Below are 20444 nucleotides of genomic sequence, written 5' to 3'. Positions count from 1 at the left end.
TCCACAGAGGAGGAGCAGCCACTGGGCTGCTTTGGTGACCATTTTGTCTGGGGCAAAGCCACGGGTGGTCAGTCCTCTTACCTTGGGTTGGCGGAGAGTGGTGTGGGGGGCAGGCGAGGTTGCCCCTGCCCCCTCTAAGGGTCCGCTGAGGGAGGACTGGAGAGACCCATCGCTCTTTCTGGGAAAGGAAAGAAAGAAAAGCCAGATTTTAGACTCTTGGCTCCTGAGCCATTTTGGGGAAAGAAGTGCATGCTTCGGATACGGTTCTAATTTGGTTCCCATGTTGACTTTTTATTTTGCATGTTTCCCATTGCATGTGTTTAATATCTGCCTTTGCCTGGCATCCTGATGCTGCAAGCCTTCCAAAGCTGCAGCTGTTTTTCACTTTTTTAACCTTTGGCAGAATCTGGCTTTGTGAAGCATCACCCAGCTGGCAGACCAGGAGCAAAAACATGCAACGGAGAAGCCGGGGTGCCGGCAAACCGCCCTGAGCGGGCAACGGAGGTGACAGCGGCATCTGGCTTCAAACGGAGGCGGGTGGCGAGGAAAGAGCCAGCCACATGCCATGTGCCAGGCCCTCTAGGCACCTATGGACCTTTCCATATGCCCCCTCCATGCCAGCTGGAAAGCAATGAGAAGCAGGCATAGAAATCCTACCCACCCGCCTGCCTTTCTATATGGAGTGAGATACTTTTGGGTGGTGGTATTCAGTCCTGGCAATGCGGGGTTTGGGGCATTCCCTAGATATTGCCAGGGCTGACTGGCATCAGGGTTTTGGGTCTTCCCTAGTGACTCTGGGGAACTCTGAGGAAGGGCACCAGTGCCACCTTGTGCCCCACTGAGGTCTTTTCAGAGGAAGGAACTGGCAAAGTATTCCTTGCCTAAGAAAACCCTACAAAATTCATGGGGTCAACAAATGTCAACATGCAATTTGAAGGCATCCTGTCTGATCTTGGAAGCTAAGCACGATCAGCCCTGGACAGCCCTTGGATGGGAGACTATCACTCCAGGTGCCTTAGGCGATATTTCAGAGGAAGGAACTGGCCAAACCACTTCTGAGGATTCCCTGCCTAAGAAAACCCTATGAAACTCATGGGGCCATCATAAGGCTAATCTGATGCACAGAAACATGCACACATAAGCTAAGCAGGGCAGGCCCTGGATATTCTTTGGATGGGAGACCACCAAGAAATCCCAGGTGCTTTGATATGAGAGGAAGAAACTGTAAAAACTGGATTTGAGGAGTCTTTACCTACAAAATTCATGGGTCACCGCAACAGAATAGGGGATCTGAAGGCATATATATATATATATCTTCCACACATAAACACCCAGAAACGAAGGACCAGGCAGGGCTGGTCTGGAGTATTTTCCATTTCGGGGGGCACCGATCTCAAGCGCGCCAGAGACGGACGCAGCTGCCTACGTGTCGCGCCGGAGAAATGCACAAACCCACTGCGCCTAAACAGTTTCTATAGAGACGGGATGCAAGCCGAAGGGAGGTATTTACCGAGGCGGAGGCCTGAGTAACTGATTGGCAATTACCGTCCAGCAATCGTGCCGTCATGGAGACAAATGGCGGACTGGAGGCCGGCGCGGAAAAAACAGGCGTGGGCGAGGCGAGAAGGGGACCAGTCCTTCCCTCCGTCCGGAGATGGCTCTGGAGTCACCGTCTTTTCTGCAAAATGAACCCTTAAATCTCCCTCGCTCCAACGATTCACAGCTAAAAATTGGGATGCATGCATTAATGCTAGCTGCAGTTTGCTTTTGCCTGAGACAACGGGACTGTCTTCCCTCCTCTCTTTTCCAGAGTTAATGCAATGCAAGCAACTTGTCTATCCATCCATCCATCCATCCCTCTATCCATGGAGATATAGCCATTTGAGTCCCAATTTTGGAAAAAGAGCAATATATATATATATATATATATATAGAGAGAGAGAGAGAGAGAGAGAGAGAGAGAGAGCAAAGGAACTTGCAGATGGCACAGAAGTCCTAGAAACCAGAGATGAGAATCAAGCAACCTTTGCAGCATTGCAACCCGCCGGCTCCATCCTTTTCCTTTCAAGTATCCTTACTATATTATTATTTTCATTTTCTTATATTGTGCCTTTCTTCCGATACAGGGACTCCTATATAAAGGCTTTTATATATTCTGCTTTCTACATTATGTTTCCATACACTGAATTCTCAGCTTCACACGTCAGTCCTGTTCCTTCTTCCTCTTTGAAACCCCATCCTTCCATCCCTCTTTTCCTTCTCAAAAGGGAAGAGTCTGCCTCATCTGCATATGCAATAGATGCAAATGAGCCAAGGCAGGAGTGCCTGCTTTGGGTGTTTTCCTTGCACTCAGGTTGCAAAATGACAGCTCAGGTTGACATCAGGTGCTACTGCCTCCATTTTGGTCTCTTTTCTTTCTCAATTCAAAAGCCGGCGCTCCGTCTGAGACGCTTCTTTCCTTTGCATGCACTACAGAATAGTCCCTAATTTCTTCCCACAAGCATTGACTCCGGAGACAAGCTCCCAAAGCAATTGCGTGACCAGAAAGAAAGGCACTCTGCACGCACTCAGGAACCCTTTTGCTACAGGCAACAAGCACATTAGGAACAGTTCCAAGAAGAGCAAGCGTTCAGACTCCTATTGCATTGAGTCCAAAAAGAACTCTCCCAAGCTTTGGCGTCATAAAGGATCCCTTTCACGGACCCTACAATTGACCCTATGATATCCATGGGGTCGCCATAAACTGACAAGCGACTTGAAGCCCCCCACATATATGGAAACATAAAAACCAAAATGCACCAGGCACCATCTGATGTTGGAAGCTAAGCAAGGGAGCCTTGGTTAGGCGTTGGACGGGAGACGGTCGAGGAATCCCAGGTCCTTGCAAGCTCCATTTTGGAGGAAAGATCTAGCACAAAAAGCATGATCTGAGGATTCCTTGCAAAAGGAAACCTAATGAAATTCATGGGGACACCATAAGACTCTGCTGGAAGGGGATCATAGAGTCACAACAGAGATGTGCATAGCTAGGCATTTGTTGGTCCTCCAATGTGATTCTATGGTCAACCTCTGAGTAACGTTGGCCACAGAGTTGCGCTGGAATACCTAGAGATTCCTAGAGAGGACACTTCTCTAGGCATTTGTAGGTCCAAGAAAAGTCTGCTTCGGAGGTCTGTGGCTGGAAGGAGCATCCAAGAACATGGATGCTTCTTTTAAAAATCATCTCAAAGGTATACATGGATGCCTCCCACGGTATAATGGCAGCGGAGATGAAAAGCCGCACCGTGGGTTTGCATTATGTGAGCCCACGGATGCGAATGCGCAGCTCCCTCCAGGGAGCGCCGGAAAAAGGAACTTCCCTGGAGAGGGAGAGAACTGACAGCGCACGCCCCACTGCGCCTGAAAGGAAGAAACGGCAACCACTTTGCAAAAGCAACACCATTAACAGCCCGGAGGCGAAGGGTTGCGATGGATGGCAGCGACCTACTTCTTCACATCTCACAACCTTCTGCTGCAACTCCCATCGTCCCCCAGAGCACAGAGTTAGTGGAATCGGTGCACGTTTCATCACATTCACCCACTGTTTCAAGGCAAATGATAGGCATTTTAGAGCCAGGATGGCGCACTGGTTGGAGAACTGGACTGATGCTCCTCTGGGAGATCAGGGTTCGAATTTACACTTCAGCTAACCCTAAGCCCCCCAAAATCCCAAAGTCTCAAATCTAAGCCTTGCTTCCAAAGGCCGTGCTTTGGAGGAAGGGGGACGTTGGCACCCATCTCGCCCGATCAGTGTCATCATTTGCTCGCGAAAAAGCATTCGCTTCCGGGCAAACGTTGCCCAGTAACAAGGCTAAAGTCCGTCCCTTGCGCAGAAGCTAAAGCGTCATCCCACTTTGGGGGAAGCAAAGGAGAGCCAGGCCCACGGTTGCATCTACACTGGAGAAATAATTTGGTTTGACGCCACTATAAGTGCTGTGGCTCCATCCTATGGATTCCCCAGGATTGGCGGTTTTGCAAGGAACAGTTCAGGTTTTGCAAAGTGCTGTTAAAGCAGTGTCAATCTGTATTATTTCTACAGTGTAGATGTACCTTGAGAGCTGTGATCAGTACAACCTTAAAGCAACAATTCCTCTATTGCATATTTTGGCATGCAGAGGGGCAGCTCAATACAGTAATGTATGTATATCTACATACACACACACACACACACACACACACATATATATATATATGGATGGACAGGTTGCTTACCTGTAATGATATTTTTCTTCTTCGTGGTCATCTGCGAACACACACAAATTGGTTATTTTGCGCCTGCACAGTAGACTCCGAAGTTTATTGCACAGGCGCAGAATAACCCATTTGTGTGATTCGCAGAGACCACAAAGAAGAAATACACACACACACACACACACACACGGATGATAATGTTGCAACGGTCCTGCACAGCATCCCAAATGGATCCCCCTCCAAAATCTGCCAAAGTGCTGATGGGTTCGGAAGTCAAACAAATGACCCTCCGGCTCCCAGCAGGAAGATTGACAGGAGTGATTGACAGGTGGACATGCTCAGCTTAGCACCGCTGTGCAAGAAAGTTGTGCACCATTAGGCACACCTCTCTCACCTTCTCTCTCTCTCTCCAGATATTCTGGAGATCATCCCTCCAAGTTCACCGAGAGCCAAAGTTCACCGTCGGAGCAGCCGCCCGGCACGGATAAAGCTGCGGTGCGGCATCATTAATCGGAAGGAGTCTTGGGCAGAAGGGTATCATTAATCTATGGAAATCTATGGTTGGCACAGAGAGGCAAAATTGGGCTGGATGCGCCACTTGAATGAGCCGTTTCTATTGCCGGCGGAACCTCCTCCCACCACAAATTCATGCTTTAAATGCTTTAGATGAGCCACCATTGTGTAGTGCTTTGGATTTAGGGTTAGGACTCTAGAGACCAGGGTTTGAATCTCCGCTCAGCAATGGAAACTGACTTGGTGACTTTGGGCAACTCACTCTCTCTCAGCCTCAGAGGATCATCATCATCATCATCATCATCATCATCATCATCATCATCATCATCATATTTACATTTATTTAAAAGGATGGCAATGGCAAACCCTCTCTGAGCAAACCTTGCCAAAAAAAGAACCCTGGGACACATTTGCCTTAGGGTCGCCATAAGTCAGAGACGACTTGAAGACACACAACTACAACTACAACAACAACAAAGTGTTTCAAATTACTGCTCTTTTTAATAGGCTACTTAATAGTATTTTTTCCTTGTATAGTTAGCCCTTGGTATCCACTGCAGTTTGCAAACACTATTAGACCCCAAACCCCACTTTGGCCACCAAGGGACCGATGTGGGCAACCCTGAACCCAAAACACCGAATCCTTTACGTGGAAATGACAAAATTAAACAAACCGGCGGTGACTCACGTTGGCATCCATTATTGATGCTCACCATGAATAATTCAGCAGAAAGCAAACCCCGGCCCCCGGCGCATTTGCTGATGTTTCCACTCCGCGGCACAAAGGCCGCCAGCCAAAGGCCATCGCCCCCCTTAAAACCCACCCCAAAGCCCCCCCGTGGGGCTCAAAGCAAAGGGAGACCCTTCCTCCATTGATATTCATGCCAACATAAAGAAGACGATGGAGGAACACTGGCACAAGGTGACTCCGAGCAAAAGGGCAGCCGGAGCGATGCCAACCCTTCATGCAGCGGCAACTGCGCCGAACTCAATTGCCCATGGTGTGAACGACGAGTGACACCATCCAAGGCTGGCGCCCAAAATTTTACCCACTGAGCTAATCCGAACAAGCAACGAAGCGGACTCCTCGTGCCACGCAGCTGTGTCTGTTCGATTTGGAAAAGAAACTGGGGACAGCTCAAATCCAAGCAAAATGGCACCAAAGTGTCAAAGTGTTCGGATTCAACAGAATGCTTCATTGGGAAAGAGTGAGGATTTTTGCCTTTTGCCCAACTGGAGACAGTGTCTCCTCTAAGAAATGTCCCCAGATTGCGTCTTGCGCAGAAGTTAAGTGCACCGGGCGACAAAGATGCACCCCGTTGCAATCATGCCACACACCTGTACTACAAATCCCAGGCCTTGGAACTGTGGTCAAGCTTGACCTGCCACTGCAAGCAGAGACTGACAAAAGGCCAAGGAGGAGTTGTGTGTGTGTGTGTGTGTGTGTGTGTGTGTGTGACTTCGCTCAACAACAACAGCAGCAGCATGATCTCCCATGCTAGACATGGCTTGGCTCACTTGCTCGAGCTTGCATTGCACACCAACCATCCACACAACGCTGTCCTGGGTTGTGTAGGTGGGCAAAATTAATTCATTCCTGGTTATGGAAGGCATGGAAAAGAGTCTCCAAGACTGTAACAAAATGACAACTCTGTGCCACACAACAAAGCTCCTTTCAAACCACGCAAGATACACAACTTTGCCAAGATGGGGTCCTGAGTAGCGGCTATTGTTTCGTTTTTACAGAGGAAGGAGGCCCAGCTCAGTGGCAGAAATGCCAACACTTTTTCTCCCCTCCATTCACACAACACACACAAACACACAACACACAACCGAAACCATCCAGAGCAGGAAGAAAGTAAAATCCGGCATAGCATGCCCTCCAACATGGGGGACAGACAAACTTGGAGAGGATGCTGCAGTTTGCTTTGGCTTGAACCGACTGAGAAGGACAAGTTTGCAAGTTGGAAAAGTTCCCTTTTTGGACTCCAACTCCCATCATCCTGCCCCGAGCCTGAGCCGATTGGGATGGACAAGCTTGCAAGTTTGCATGAAGACTGGAGTTTGGAAAAGTTTTATTTTTGGACTCCGACTCCCAACATCCTCCTCTTGCCAGCCGGCACAGTCAATGGCGATGGGAGTTGGAGTCCAAGTTCTGGGCTCAACCATTTCACCCTATCCAAAGAAATGAAGATTTTACTCACCGCAGGTTCCCAGGCTGTCCAGTCGTCTTATCCACCCTGCGGAGAAAGAATAAGAAAATGGTAATCAGACTATAAATAAAGAAGAGGATGGAGAGAACGAGGGAAGGAAGGAAAGGAGGAGTGGGGAAGCTGATGGAGAGCAGACTCCGAACTTGGCAAGAGATGTGGGTTTTTCCAAAACAGTGACCCCTCCGCCTCCATGCCTCCCCCCCGGCTTCCTTGCCTCTTGGCCTCCATGACCCTTCCTTCCTCCCCAAATACCCACAGCAGAGTCCAAAAACAAGGCCTTGTTTTGCCCTTCGCCCGCATGGCCCCAAACCTGTCCGTCCAGCCCAGGAACCGGTCCCATGTTTGGGGTTAGCAAAGGGCCCAGGAAGGGGGAAATAGTCTGGGAGAGCCATTCAAAACAACAACACATGCACACCTTTGCAAACATGCACCTGAAATATCATCCCCTTCGCCTGGAGGTGGTACAGAAGGGGACTGCAGCTCCCATCATCCTCACCCAGAGTGGTGGCCCCACTGAGGACAATGGGAACAGTCACCCCACAGACCACAAAGTATCTCCAAGTTTGGAGAGGACCCCCCCTCCACCCGCAGTCCATCATGTTCTCTGTCTCCAGAGTTCCCTTAGACCTCAAGGTGACTGCATCTCCCATCATCCTCACCCAGCATGGCCCCACAAAGTGTCTCCTGGTTTCCACCGCCAGACACCAATGTCTCCAGAGTCCCCTTAGTCTGGAGGGGGTGCAGATGGGAACTGCAGCTCCCATCATCCTCATGCCAAACGGCCTTATAGGAGCGATGGGAATGGTGACCCTACAGACCCCAAAGTATCTCCATGTGCAGTTCAATATGTTCTCCATCTCCAAAGTCCCCTTAGGCCTTGAGGTGATGCAGATGAGGACTGCAGCTCCCATCATCCTCACCCAGAATGGCCCCTAAGTGTCTGCTAGTCTGAGGAGGGCCACTCTCCACTCCCAAGCATCAGTGTCTCCAGAGTCCCTTTAGCCTGGCTAAGATGGGGACTGCAGCGCCCATCATCCTAATGATAGGGCCGCCATAAATCGGAAATGACTTGGAGGCACAGACATGTGCAGTGAGGCAGAAGAGGGATAGAGGGAGCTGCCACGGTGCCACCTGGTGCCAGCCTCTTCTCTGCTAAATTGATTTATTCCAGCCAAGGCGGCCAAGAGAAGGCCATAAAACTGAGAAGGAGCCATGCTTTCCCCGCATATGCGCCCGCCTTGGCCTCCCACGCAGTTAGGAGGCATTGGATCGTGGCTCCGCTAATTAATGAGAAGCGGGCACAGCAAGGCGCCAAGGGAGGCCAGCTGGCATTGCAAAGCCAAGGTGGCACCAAGTGGGATGCACTCAATTGTTGCGTGTCTTCAAGTTGCTTCTGATTCATGGCAACCCTAAGGCCATGATGGGCTTTTCCAGAGCCATATCCAATGCTCAAGCCATCACTACGCCAAGGCACCTTTCCAAATGTAGGAAATGGCATCTTGATGGGATGGAGAAGAGAAGACTTGCCATCTGACCAGGCTGGCGGCCGGGGGATGCTGGGTGCCGCAACCCAAAGCAGAGGAACGCCTTGGAAATCTGGGCGCTTGCTAGCAAAATGGTTGCAAGTTTTGGAACAGGAGGAATTCCTTGGAGGTTGCAACCTCCTCCCACAGAGAAAGAAATGCCAGCGAGGGGCAGGAAGGCCTCCCTGGGAGAACATGGGCGCCTTTGTCATTGCAATGGAGGGCCCTGGAAGAAGTGGGTGGCAGACGCAAAGGGCAGAGATGGCAGGCAGCCATGCCACCAGCGGCGGGCGAGGAGGCATTGCTAGGAGACCAAAGGGAAGCACTTGGGAAAAGGTCCTTGCAAGGGATGGACATCTATTCTATCTAATCTAACCTATCACATCTATTTTATCTATCCCTCTATCTGCTCTCTGTCATCTCTCTCTATCACATCTATCAATCATCTATCTATCTTTCTATCTATCCTACATTCCTTCCATCATCTCTCTATCATCTCTCTATTCTATCTAATCTAATCTATCTATGTATCTATCTATCTATCTAACAGTATCCATTCTATCTAATCTAATCAATCACGTCTATTTTATCTATCTATCTGCTCTATAATCATCTCTCTATCACATCCATCTATATATCTACTCTCCCTCTATCATATCTGCATCTATTCTATCACATCTGTTTTATCTGTCTATGTATCTGCTCTCTTATCATCTCTATCATCTCTATCCATCCACACTCTCTATCATCTATCATATCTATCTATCACATGTACCCATCTTTCTTTCTCTCTCTCTCTCTCTCTCTCTTTCTTTCTTTCCATCCATCCAATCTATTGAGAGCCAGCATGGTGCAGTGGTTTAAGCATTGGCCTATGACTCTGGGAACAGGGTTTGGTTCCCTCTTGGGCATGAAACCCACCGGGCAACAAGTCACACTCTCTCGGCCTCAGGGAAGGCGACGGCCAAACCTCCTCTTGCCCAAAACACCCTGCGATAGAGAGGCTTGCCTTAAGGTTGCCATAGGCCAGAAATGACTAGAAGGCACACAACAAAAAAGGTTACACAGTGCCCAGGAGGAAGAGAGATGCAACTGGTTTAAGTCTGCACACACAACCCACACACAAACCCCACTGCAACCCTAACAAACCTCTCCCTGTTCATGACAATGGGTCAGAATTGGGGAAGCCAAGCTTTGCGAAGCTGGGAAAACACATCCCAGGATGCTGGGTGTCGCAGTCCAAACCACAACCCCTTCCCCGGCCTCTGGGCCAAAATGGGGATCCCCTGAGTGCCCCATAGTGTCCGACTCACCCTCCATAGGCCCCAAAAGTGAAGCTGCGTTTGCGGGAGCCCATCCTGTTCTGCAAAAGGCCTCCAGAGAGGAAAGCAATGCAATGCAATGCAAAGCAAAGGAGCCCGGTGCCTCCCTGAAGCTGCTGCTTTGCTTTGCAAAGACCCGGAGCAAGAGAAACCAAGGCAAGGAGGACTGTGGCTTCTCTCCGCCTGCGTCTCCCTCCTCCGTCCGTGGCCCAAACCTGCCTGGCACGCTCCGGTCTGGGCCAGGCCCACAAGCCCCCAAGGGCAGCCGGGTAACCTCCAGCAACCCTCCTCCAGCTCTGTTTGTTTGGCAGGAATGCAAGCAAGGAGGAGGCCAGGAAGGCAACCACAGCAGTATACACACACACACACACACACACACTCATGCACATACGCACATGGGCCTTGCTCAGGTCTGTCTGGAGTGGGTTTGAGGTGCAGCAGCTGGACAAGGCAGGGGCCGCCTCTTTCTTGGGCACAGGGCAATGCCAGTCCTCCATTTGCCCCTGTCTTAGACAGATCCTCTGTGTGTGTGTCTGTGTGTGTGTGTTTGTGTGTGTAAGAGAGAGACAAGGAAGAGTTGTGTGGGTCGGAGACGGGGAGAACGCGTGTATGTGTGAAAAGAGACGACACAAGAGGGGAGTGTGAGGGTTGGCAAGAGAAGAGAGCGTCTGTGAGAAAGGAGTGTGTGTTGTGTGTGAGAAACGCTATGAAAGTAGGGAGTGTGATGCGTCAAAGAGAAAACTGTGTGTCTGTATGTGTGTGAGAGAGAAAGAGACTGTGAAAGTGGGGAGTGTGATGGGTCAGAAAAACAAAAGAGCGTGTGTGAGAAAGGTGTGTGAGTGTGTCATGTGTGTGAAAGAGACTATGAAAGTGGGGAGTGCGCGTGTGCAAGCGTGCAAAGCAAGAGGGCATAGGAGTGAGACAATGAAGAGGGTGTGTTCACATGAGAAACGGGCAGATATGTGTGTGACTACGTGTGACATGTTTTCCATCACACGCGTGAGACAGCGAGATGTGTGTCTGTGCACAGCAAGTGTGAAGGGAAGGATGTGTGGCCATAACTGAGGCTAAGAGGGTGCATGCACGCATGTGTGAGTGTGTAAGGTGTCACAACCGTCTCTAAGCGGTGCTAGGGCTCTGTTCCCCAAACGCAGCAGTTGCTGCACAGGAGCGAAACCCACAAGAGGATTACTACTTTGTGTATATATGTGTTTGCGTGTAAATGAAAGGAAGGAAGGAAGGAAGGAAGGAAGGAAGGAAGGAAGGAAGGAAGGAAGGAAGGATAGGGAAATGGAGGAAATGGGGGGGGGGAAGATGGAAGAAACCCCGCTCAGGAACAAGATTGGAAGAGACCCAGGTTCGAGTCCTCACTCATCATCATCATCATCATCATCATCATCATCATCATCATCTGTATTGATATCTTGTCCTTTCCTCAATAACTGGGACTCTGTTGTGTTAAAACAGAATTAAATCATTGCAATATTAAAACAGAGGGCCTATAAAAGGATAAAATACACTTTAGCAAAAGCTGCAGGGAAAGGACTGGGTCCTCCTTGCCTGCTTTGGGGCTGCTAAAAGGTGAGGAGCCTCTAGCAGGAAAAAATGTGGCAACCTCCCTTCGGCAAGAGCTTGAAAGCTGAGCTTTTCAGCTCAAAGGGTGTCTTGACGCCCTTCGTCTGGTTGGGCCAAATTGCTTATCCAAAAAGACACATGCATTTTATGATTGCCTTCCTTGCAAATATAACATAATGTCCAAAAGTGGCCCTGTTTAATGCATTCAATGCATTCCTTCCAATCTTGCATTCGTCCTGGGTCGAATTCATGAAGGCTCTTGCAAATTTTGGAAAATCCCCATTGAAAATAAAAGGCAAAGTTGTGCACAGAGACACCGGTCAGAATTCTCACCTGGTTCCTGAGGTCAGAGGTCACCAGGCCCAGCTTTGGACACAGAGCGCCCCCTTCTGGACGGCAGCCGGACACTCCTCCAGGCCAGGAGTCCAGAAAAGGGAAAAGAGGAATGAAATTGAGCAGCACCTTGGACAGCAATGCTGGACTCCTAGCATTTACCAAAGGCCCTTTGCTTGCACAGAACTGCAACCATGCGCACCATGAAAACCAATGGGTGACCATGCGCAAGACGTCACACTCTCTCAGCATCCTCAGGGGAAGGCCATGGCAAACCTCCTCCGAACAAACCTTGCCAAGAAAAACCCAGGACAGGGTCGCCGTAAGTCAGACACGACGCACACCACCACAAGAAGGCAAATGCTATTTTAGCTTGCATTAACAGCAGCCCTCCTCTCCATCCTGGAGATGCTCCATGGAAACTGGGCAACTGAGACTTTGCACCTTCATATCTAACCTGGAGATGACCCACAAAATCTGGGGAAATTTGAACCCTTGTCTCCAGTCTGGAGATGCCCCATGGAAAGTGGGCAACTGGGAATCTGCACTAGAACTGGGTAGGACCAGATCTGGAGGTACCACAATAGGTACCACCAAACCCCTTTCAGTTAGAGCTGCCACAGGCTGGCAAATCAGTTGCTCCTCTGGAAACATGGCTAACTAGGATCCCTTACAGTCCTCCCTGCCCTAGAGAGGCGGGTTCGAGTCCCACCGTATGAAGCAGGGAGCGTGAGCCATGCAGCTCATGTGCCAAGCATTGCTGCCTCCCTCTGTGCACAAACCTGCTGTTCCTTGGCACCCTTGCCCACTTTTTCCTGCAGAGGAACCAAGCAACGGCGCATGGCCCCACTGTCACGGCAGGCAGTGGGTAGGAAGTGCGAAGAAGGAGGAGGAGGCGGCCATGCGGGAAAAGCTGGCAAACGCTGGAAGCTGGGATTTGTGCCCTTAATGAACACGCCTGGCGTGTGCAAGATTCGGAAAGGGGGCACGGGACCCTAAACTCCAACAGGTTGGGCATACACAGTGGTTGGGTGGCATCAGGTATGGCATGGGAGAAGACAGAAGGCGGGCGCCTTCCTTGGCAAATTCACTGTGCATAAAGGCATCCTTGGAGGATGTCAAATCTTAAAGCATCCCTGGAAGATATCAATTCCTAAGCACCCCTTGGAAGATGTCAAATCCTGAAGCATCCCTGTAGGATCCTAAGGCACAGCGGGCGGCCGAAGTGCCATTTCCAAAGGCCTGGAGCAAAGCTAGCAATCTTGGCGCATACCCAGAAAATGAAAAATGGAGAAAGAAACCAAGGAGGAGTTGGAGGAGGGAAAGGCATGCCCACAATTGTCCAGAGGGTTGGAAGGAGAAACGCAGCATTTTCATCTCCAGAGTGGAGGGCAAGAGGACGCAGAGAAGAACAGGGACCCAGATTTGGAGGTTTAAGACCATGGCACAGAGCGTCATGTCGGCAGAGGGAGGCTGGCTGTGATGCCACATTGAGCTTCTTGCAGAAGACAACAATTGCAGCTGTTCTGTCCACTGTCTGATGCCATCAGCTCCGACGTATCGACCCCCCTTCTGTGCATTTCTCTTATGCAGACGCTGGAGACATGAGTCACCAGAGATAATGCCAATTCCCAGGCCAAACAATGGCACTATATATAGGCCCACGGTGCCTCTTCTTGCCTGGCACGAGCCCTCATGCAACCACCACATGCGTGTGCCCATTGCTATGCCCCGCTTGCTTGGACACAAGGCCTGGCCTTATCCAAAGCATGCCCCAACCACTATAGAAACTCACACCCCAAAGGGGATCGAGGTGAAATGAGATATTATTCCTTCCTACTTGCTTAGGGGAATGGGATAAAGATGCACAGCAAAGTGGAAGGTAAGCCCTGGCACCAAAATGGCAGGGGAGGGATAAAGGAAGCTCAGTAAACCCAGTTACCCCAAATCTCTTTGCAAGTTGTAGCAAGAAAGCAATGGCAAACTGTAGCAAGCTGACACCTTCTCAGCTGAGTTGGAGATTGGCGCATAGCCTTTTGCTCTTGACCAGAGCTGAGTCCAGCAAAATTGGAGAATTTGCACCCGTGTCTCCAGTTTGGAAATGACCCAAGAAAATGGAGCAACTGGAAATTGGCACCTTCATTTCCAGTCTGGAGATGCCCCATGAAAGCTGGGCAACCGGGATAATTTGCGCCCTAGAAACCACTCTGGAGATGACCCATGGCAACTGGGCAACTGGGAATTTGCACCTTTGCCTGGAGATGACCCATGAAACCAGGCGACTGAGGCTTTGCACCCTTGACTGAGGAGAAGCCATAAAAACCGGCCAGCTGAGAATGTGCACCTTGGTCTCCAGGCTGAAAAGTGGCAGCTCCATGTCAGGCCCAGAGACCTGGCCTCCCTCTCCCCCTGCCATCCTTGCCCTCCTTCTCTGCAGATGGCATCTTCTCCAGCCCAGCCCTTGCCAGGCGTGCTTAAGTGCCGCCATCCTCGCTTTCTTCCTCCTCCTCCACCACTTTTTCTGCACGTGGTGCTCTGCCAAGGCAGGGTTTTAAATCTGTTGAGGGAGCAGAAAAACACACTCCCAGCCCCTTCTCCCTCCAACCTGCTGCTGCTGCTCTGCATTTGCTCCAGAGGATGGTGGGACCCCTTCTTCTTGGCTTCCTAGCCCATCATCCACAGCACCATCCCACAGCTATAAGCATCCCTGCCCCAGACTCCATTTGGAAATGTCATGGAAGCAGGGGTTCCCTTGCTCTGCCCCAGGCATGAAGGCACAAAGTTGGGATGGAAGCACGGAACGGCTTTGCCACCAAGAGGGAAGAGCAAAGGAGAGCGATTTGGGCAGTGAGAGAAACTAGAGAACACTGTAGAAATAATGCACTTTGACACCACTTTTAACTGCCATGGCGCCATTACAGAGAGAGCTTGCAAAATCTACAAATGGCAGGATTGTATAGGATGGGGCCGCAGCCCTTGGCGTTGAACCGCATGATTTCTACTGTGTGGATGCACTGATGCAAACTCTGGAATGGCAGCCAGGATAACCAGTTCCGTGCTAGAAACTGTCCTTCTTTTATGCCAGAGATCTCAAAGTGGAGCACCAGCAAAAATGGCCAACAGCTGGGCCAAGACAGGAGCCATCTGCGGAGAGCGTGAGCCAGCAAGAATCTCATGCCTTCTCTGCCACACAATCCCCGCTTCAAGGGCAGCCATCCGCCAGGAGCAGCATGGCACAGAAAATGCAATGCAATATATATATATATATATAAAAGATAGGCTTGCAAGACAGCTTTCTAAGTGAAACCTGAGGTGAGTGAACGGTGACCCACTCCCCAAAATTGGCAGCCTGAGACTAGCCTTGTTCCCTGACCCCCCCAATGGCAGGGCCAGCACCCCAAAAGGCCAGTGGGATACTCATGGTGTAGTGGTTCGGGACATTAGGACACTGCCAGACCAGGGTTCGAATCCCAGCCCAGCCATGGAAACCCACTGGGAGACCTTGGGCAAGAAGTCACACCCTCTCAGCCTTAGAGGAAGTCAATGCAAAACCCCTCTGGACCAACCTTGCCACGAAAACCCCACAATTTGTTCGCTTTAGGGTGGCCGTGGGTCAGAAATGGCTTGAAAGCAGACAACGACGACAACAATAGCCATTGATCCCTTATAGGACCATTCTGCTTGACATCTCTCACAAAGGCGCAAGAAGTGACACTGAGTGTGTGCTTGGCATAGGTTGGGAATGACTTGAAAGCACAACAACAACATTGCTATAGTGGCCTCCTTTCTCCCCCCTCCCTGCCAAAAGACTGCAGTTTTTCTTCCTTTTCCATGCCTTCCTGGCAGCCCATTTGGGGCAGTGTGGATGCCCACTGCTTGCTTCCCAATTCCCGATGGAAGGCACCTGTGCCAGCCTTCTTCCATTTGCAAAGCCAAGGAAACCTTAACAAAACTCAAACACACTGCACTTAGCACATGCCCAGGAGACCCATTCCTCTCCCTTGGACCATCTCAACCTTTATGGGAGGGGTTTGCTTGGACCCCAAACCCTCTACCAACCCGTGTCCTTTGCAGCCCCGGATCAGGGCGCACTCCTCTCCCCTCTCCAGGGGTTTTCTGACGCAGCACTAGAAATGGAGGGAGAGGGGGGGCAGAGTTTGGACCCCTTGCAAAGGATAGGGGCAACAAGGGCAGTTTGTAACCCTTGCAAGGGGATGGGGGGAGGCAATAGGACAGGGGATGGGGAGCCCTCGCTGCAAGCCTTGCAAAGGCAATTGGAGCTGGGCTGGGGGCAGTTTGCAACCCTTGCAAAGGGTAGGGACCATTGCATCCTTTGCAAGGGATGGAGGGGCAGTTTGCAACCCTTGTCAAGGGTAGGGGCAGTTGTAACCCTTGCAAAGGGCGGGGGCAATTGCAACCTTGGCAAAGGGGTGGTGGGGGCAGTTTGCATCCCTTGCGAAAGGGAGGGGCAGCCTGCGCCCCCTCCCTTTGCCAGGGGACCCCAGCAGCCCCCCCCCCCAAAGAAAGCCCCCTTCCTTACCTTGGCTGGCGCTGCTTCTGCTTCTGGCCCCTTCTTCTCCCTCCCTCCGCACTGACTGAGGCGGGCGGGGCGAGCTAGGCGTCACGCGGAGCCCCTGCCTCTCTCTCCTCGCCCCCCCGCCCCAAATCCCTTTCCCAGGCTCCCATTGGCTGCCTCTGGCCCCGCCCTCCCTCTCTCGTCTCGCCCCCCACCCAACTGCATTTGCAGCAGCCCCAGGCGCCTGGGCAAAGACTGGGACCCCTTGCAGGCAAATTGCAGGGCACACTCCTGGCTCCCTTGGAGAAGCCTGCACTGCAAATCCCATCCCTCCCGGGGTGATGGCAGGCATCCCTGCCAGAATCATGGGACTGTCTGCAAAGGTCCCCTAACCCTCGCCTTCCAGGTGGCTCCCAGAATCCCCCACCATTCAGCCCAAATGGCTGAGGCATGCTGGGAGATGAAGTCCTCCATCACCTGCAGGACCAGAGGGTTGGGCATCACTGCAGCAACCCCTGTTTTGTGGATTTGGGGTGTTGTTGTGGGCTGGCTTAAGAGGGTTCAGCACACTCTCTCAGCCTCAAGGGAAGGCCATGGCAAAGCTCCTCTGTACCAACCTGGCCAAGCCCATAAATTTGCCACACATTGGAAGTACACAACAACAAAGTATAGCTATCTTTAGGTTTTCTTGACAGGGGTGGTTCCTGTCCTTGCCTTCCTCTGAGGCTGAGAGAGTGTGACTTCTTGCCCAAGGTCCCCCAGTGGGTTTCCATATCTGGACAGGGATTGGAACCAGAGATTTGGGGGAAAGGGCTTTGGACCTAGGTCTCCCCTTTTGACCTACCTCACAGGGTTGGCGTAAGGAGGATAAAAGGAGAGCCACATTGAAAAACCTGAGTCACCAACAATTGCAGAATGTTGACAAGGTGAACTCACTGCCACAAGACGCTGTTAAGGACAGAGACTTGAATACAGCGTTGGGGATCAAGCAGACCTCTGGACCTTGGAGGACTGCAAGTCCCATCGTGGACTTGGTCCAATACAATCTGGCAAAGACGTACTGGGAACGGCAATGGTTTGGATGCTCAGGGCCTTCGTTTCCAACTAATGGTTTTCTCAGGGAGTTTCTTTGAAGGGTCACCCAGTGGGTTTTTAATACTCCAACAAGGAATGGGATCCTGGTCTCCAGAGCCATGGTCCCAATGCTCAAACCACGAGACTGCGCCGGTTCCCAGGAATGTTTTAATTCTAATGTTCATTTTTCGTTGTTTGAAATGATAATCCGCCTTGAGTCCCAATTCTGGGCAAAAGGTGGAACGACAACAAGAGAAGTGGATAAGCGTGAGACAGGTCAAATGTGCAGAATGTAAATGTAAGTAACGTAATGCAAGGCAAAGGCTTTGTGGCCGTGCCCCAAGTAGCCCCAAATGTCTCCAGCCGGAGGAAAGATCGATGGCCAAAGCAGAGATGGCAGAAGGTGGCCGCTTCAGAGCTTAATGTGGCTGCAATGATGGACGGAAAGGAGGAAGCACACTAGACTTTGCCCAGATAATGAACCTTCGCGGTTGAGCAGCATCAGAGAAACCAAAGGTTTGCACACAAAATGTGGAGATTGCAGACTCACAACCCTGGAAATGGTGCGCCTTTGTTTCTGGATTACGGTGACCCTAAGGCTTCTTCGGAGGTGGGTTTGCCATGGCCGCCTTCTGAGGCTGAGAGATTGTGACTTGCCCATGGGTTTCCATGGTCAAGCCGGGATTCGAACCTAGAGTCAGAGGACAATGCTCAAACCGCTGGCTCTCTCAGGACAGACACCCAGAAAAAACACATTGATGGAAATATCCTTCCTCTACCTCTGTAGCATCCTTTCCCAAGTTGATGCCCTCTAAAGAGAATCAACTACAGCTCCCCTAATCGCCACTCCATTCTATGTTGTCCAGGGGATTCTGGATGTTGCAGTCAGCCTCGTCCGCAGGGTGCCACATTGGGGAAGGCTGTTAGATTGTCCCCATTGAACTAGTTCTTCATCCTCCCAATGCCAGCCCCACCTAGCCCGCCTCTTTATCTCCCCGCTCTGCTTGCAATCTCCTTACTAAGGGAAGAATCAATAAAACGGAAGCCGAGAGAGCGATCAATACAGCCGGGAAGCAGAGAGGCCGAAACTGCTGGGCAGAGCAGGTATGGGAAGGGGAAGGGCTGCCCTTGACGGCAGAGAAGATTGGGGTCAGAGAGAGAATTCAAGGGGGAAGAGAGCCCCATAGCTTCCATGCTCCACAGGTCTGGTGCAAGGAGTTATCATTTGCACCAAGCCTTACTCTCCGGTGTGTTCTGGATTCTCTGAGAATTAGCCCATGGCTCCTGGTCCAAAGGGACCCAGCAAGGCTGTGCAGAAGTACCCTGTGTAGACTCCATGGCAGGGATCCCCAAACTTTGGCCCTCAAAGTATGCAGAGAGATCTTGGAGCACCTTCGAGACCCACTGAAAGAAGTTGGCAACATGAGCTTTCCTACACTAAAGTCTACTTCCTCGGATGCAAAACATGCTCCAGAGTGTTTTGGACTTCAGCTCCCAGCCAGTTTGGTCAACAGTTCTGAAAGCTGAAGTCCAAAAACATCTGGAGGACCAAAGTTTGGGGATCACTGCTCTATAATGTTGACCCTGTAGTATTCTACACAGAGGCTGGATGGCCTTCTGTCACAGGGATTGTGTCTCCTGCTCAGCAAAAGAGGTACGTACTGGTTTTCGTTGTTCTGTTTTCCAAATTTGGGGGCTGATCATAGCTGGTTCCTGACTGTCAACCCCAAAAGGGGAGAATTTCAATTTCCCCGACTGCTGCTTTAAAGCTTAGTAGCTCCACTTAGGAGCAATGTGAATACTCTCAGCCCTGAAAGGCAGCCAGACAGATTTGGAAACAGCCCGACTCCTCAAAGATCCATGGATCAAAGAGGCGAGAGAGAGATGCATTTCCTTCTCCTCTTGCAAGAGAAGAGAGCACCAGCGATGCTCAATACAAGGACTGCAGAAGGAAAATCCCTTGAATAAATTCAGTTTTCCCCTCCTCATGGGCCCAGTAAGGCCACCAAGCTCTGTCTTCCCGATGCTCAATGCTCACAGCAGATGCAATGAAGAGATTTTAACACCCAGCATCAAAGGCACCAGAACTCTTAGGGATGATGGGATTTTGGTGGAGGCGGGCGCATGCCAAACAGAGGTTCTGCATATTCATGACATGTAAATCACTCACGCAGCGGCTGCAGAATTCCTGGCTCCACTATTTCCCCAGACAGCTGCATGTTCGACTCCGAACTTTCATGTGCCGCAGGCGACGGTTGGGGAGGGTTTCGTCTACTGAAGTGTGCTCCCCGCTCACCGCCACAAAGTAAAATGGCTACAGGAGGGAGCATTAAGAAAAGTGGGGTCTGCTCGCATTTTGCCTCGCATCTCAGCTTCCAGTATCGTGCCAGCTGCAAAGCATGTGCCTCTCTGTCAAGCATCATGGGCTGTGGGTGTCCAAATGTGCAAAGCTGGCATTTCCACAGCTGGGAAAGGTGAGTCTCTGAAATCGCCACCTTGCCTTGCTGGTGGCTTGTTGCTCACTAGGAAAGTAGCCTTCCTTTCGTTTGCAGGCATGTCTTTGTTTTGTTGAACAGCTTAGATGCAGAGGAGATGGAGAAATTCTTGCCCTTTGGAGCAGGACTACAAAGGCTGCAGCCCTCCAAATCCTCATGGACTACAGTTCCCAGCCTTAGGCATCATCAACCAATGGCGCAGGATTCTGGGAGCTGTATCTGTCAGCATGATGTAGGAGGAAAGTGAATCGCGCCTGACAGCTCTCAGCTTCAGAGAAGCCAAAAGGCCCCCCAGGCATCTTGCAAGAGAGGAAAAGCATTGCAGCTTCTACTGGAGGATATTCTGTTTTAGAAAAGGTCCTGCCTGCCCCTTCCCAGTGGAAATCTGTGCCAGCCGCCCAGTCCTGCCCGCAAGGCTGCCTGCCACCAGGGTCTCTGCCATCTTGGGGCTACCTTGGCCGGAGACGGAGAGGCAAGTGCCCTTCATGCTCAAGAGGACCGTTTGCACTGCAGGCAAAATGCCTCCTTCAGCAAGGAACGGACGATCGCCAAGTTGCTTTGCCCCGCTTTGCAACGGAGACAGAGCACAGGAGCTGAAAGCTTTGCCCCTTTTAAAAGGCGTGCCTTTGCTGGCTCTGGGCTTTCAAAGA

The 20444-nt window shown here is 51.0% G+C and overlaps 1 protein-coding gene across 5 annotated transcripts in view; it reads right to left on the bottom strand.

Annotated features, from left to right (window-relative positions):
- Positions 1–19488, bottom strand: part of LOC149307604 (rap1 GTPase-activating protein 1) — a 44739-nt gene extending 25251 nt beyond the window's left edge. The window contains exons 1-4 of one of the 5 annotated variants that reach the window (XM_089534072.1): positions 19470–19488; positions 6948–6983; positions 1546–1678; positions 82–178 (exon numbers count right to left, since the gene is read on the bottom strand). The gene's annotated coding sequence lies outside the window, so the exon portion shown is untranslated. Of the gene's footprint in view, positions 1–81; positions 179–1545; positions 1679–6947; positions 6984–16249; positions 16306–19469 lie in introns of those variants that run through there. The other 4 variants (XM_089534077.1, XM_089534078.1, XM_089534075.1 and 1 more) reach the window with 4 other exon arrangements.
- Between the last annotated feature and the right edge of the window lie 956 nt (positions 19489–20444).

The sequence above is a fragment of the Sceloporus occidentalis genome, unplaced genomic scaffold (genome assembly GCF_023333645.1).
Source record: "Sceloporus occidentalis isolate IW3139 unplaced genomic scaffold, rSceOcc1.0.p SCAF_8, whole genome shotgun sequence".
Lineage (NCBI taxonomy): Eukaryota > Metazoa > Chordata > Lepidosauria > Squamata > Phrynosomatidae > Sceloporus > Sceloporus occidentalis.
The sequence above is the reverse complement of the archived record's forward strand: the minus strand, read 5'-3'. Positions and strand labels throughout refer to the sequence as shown.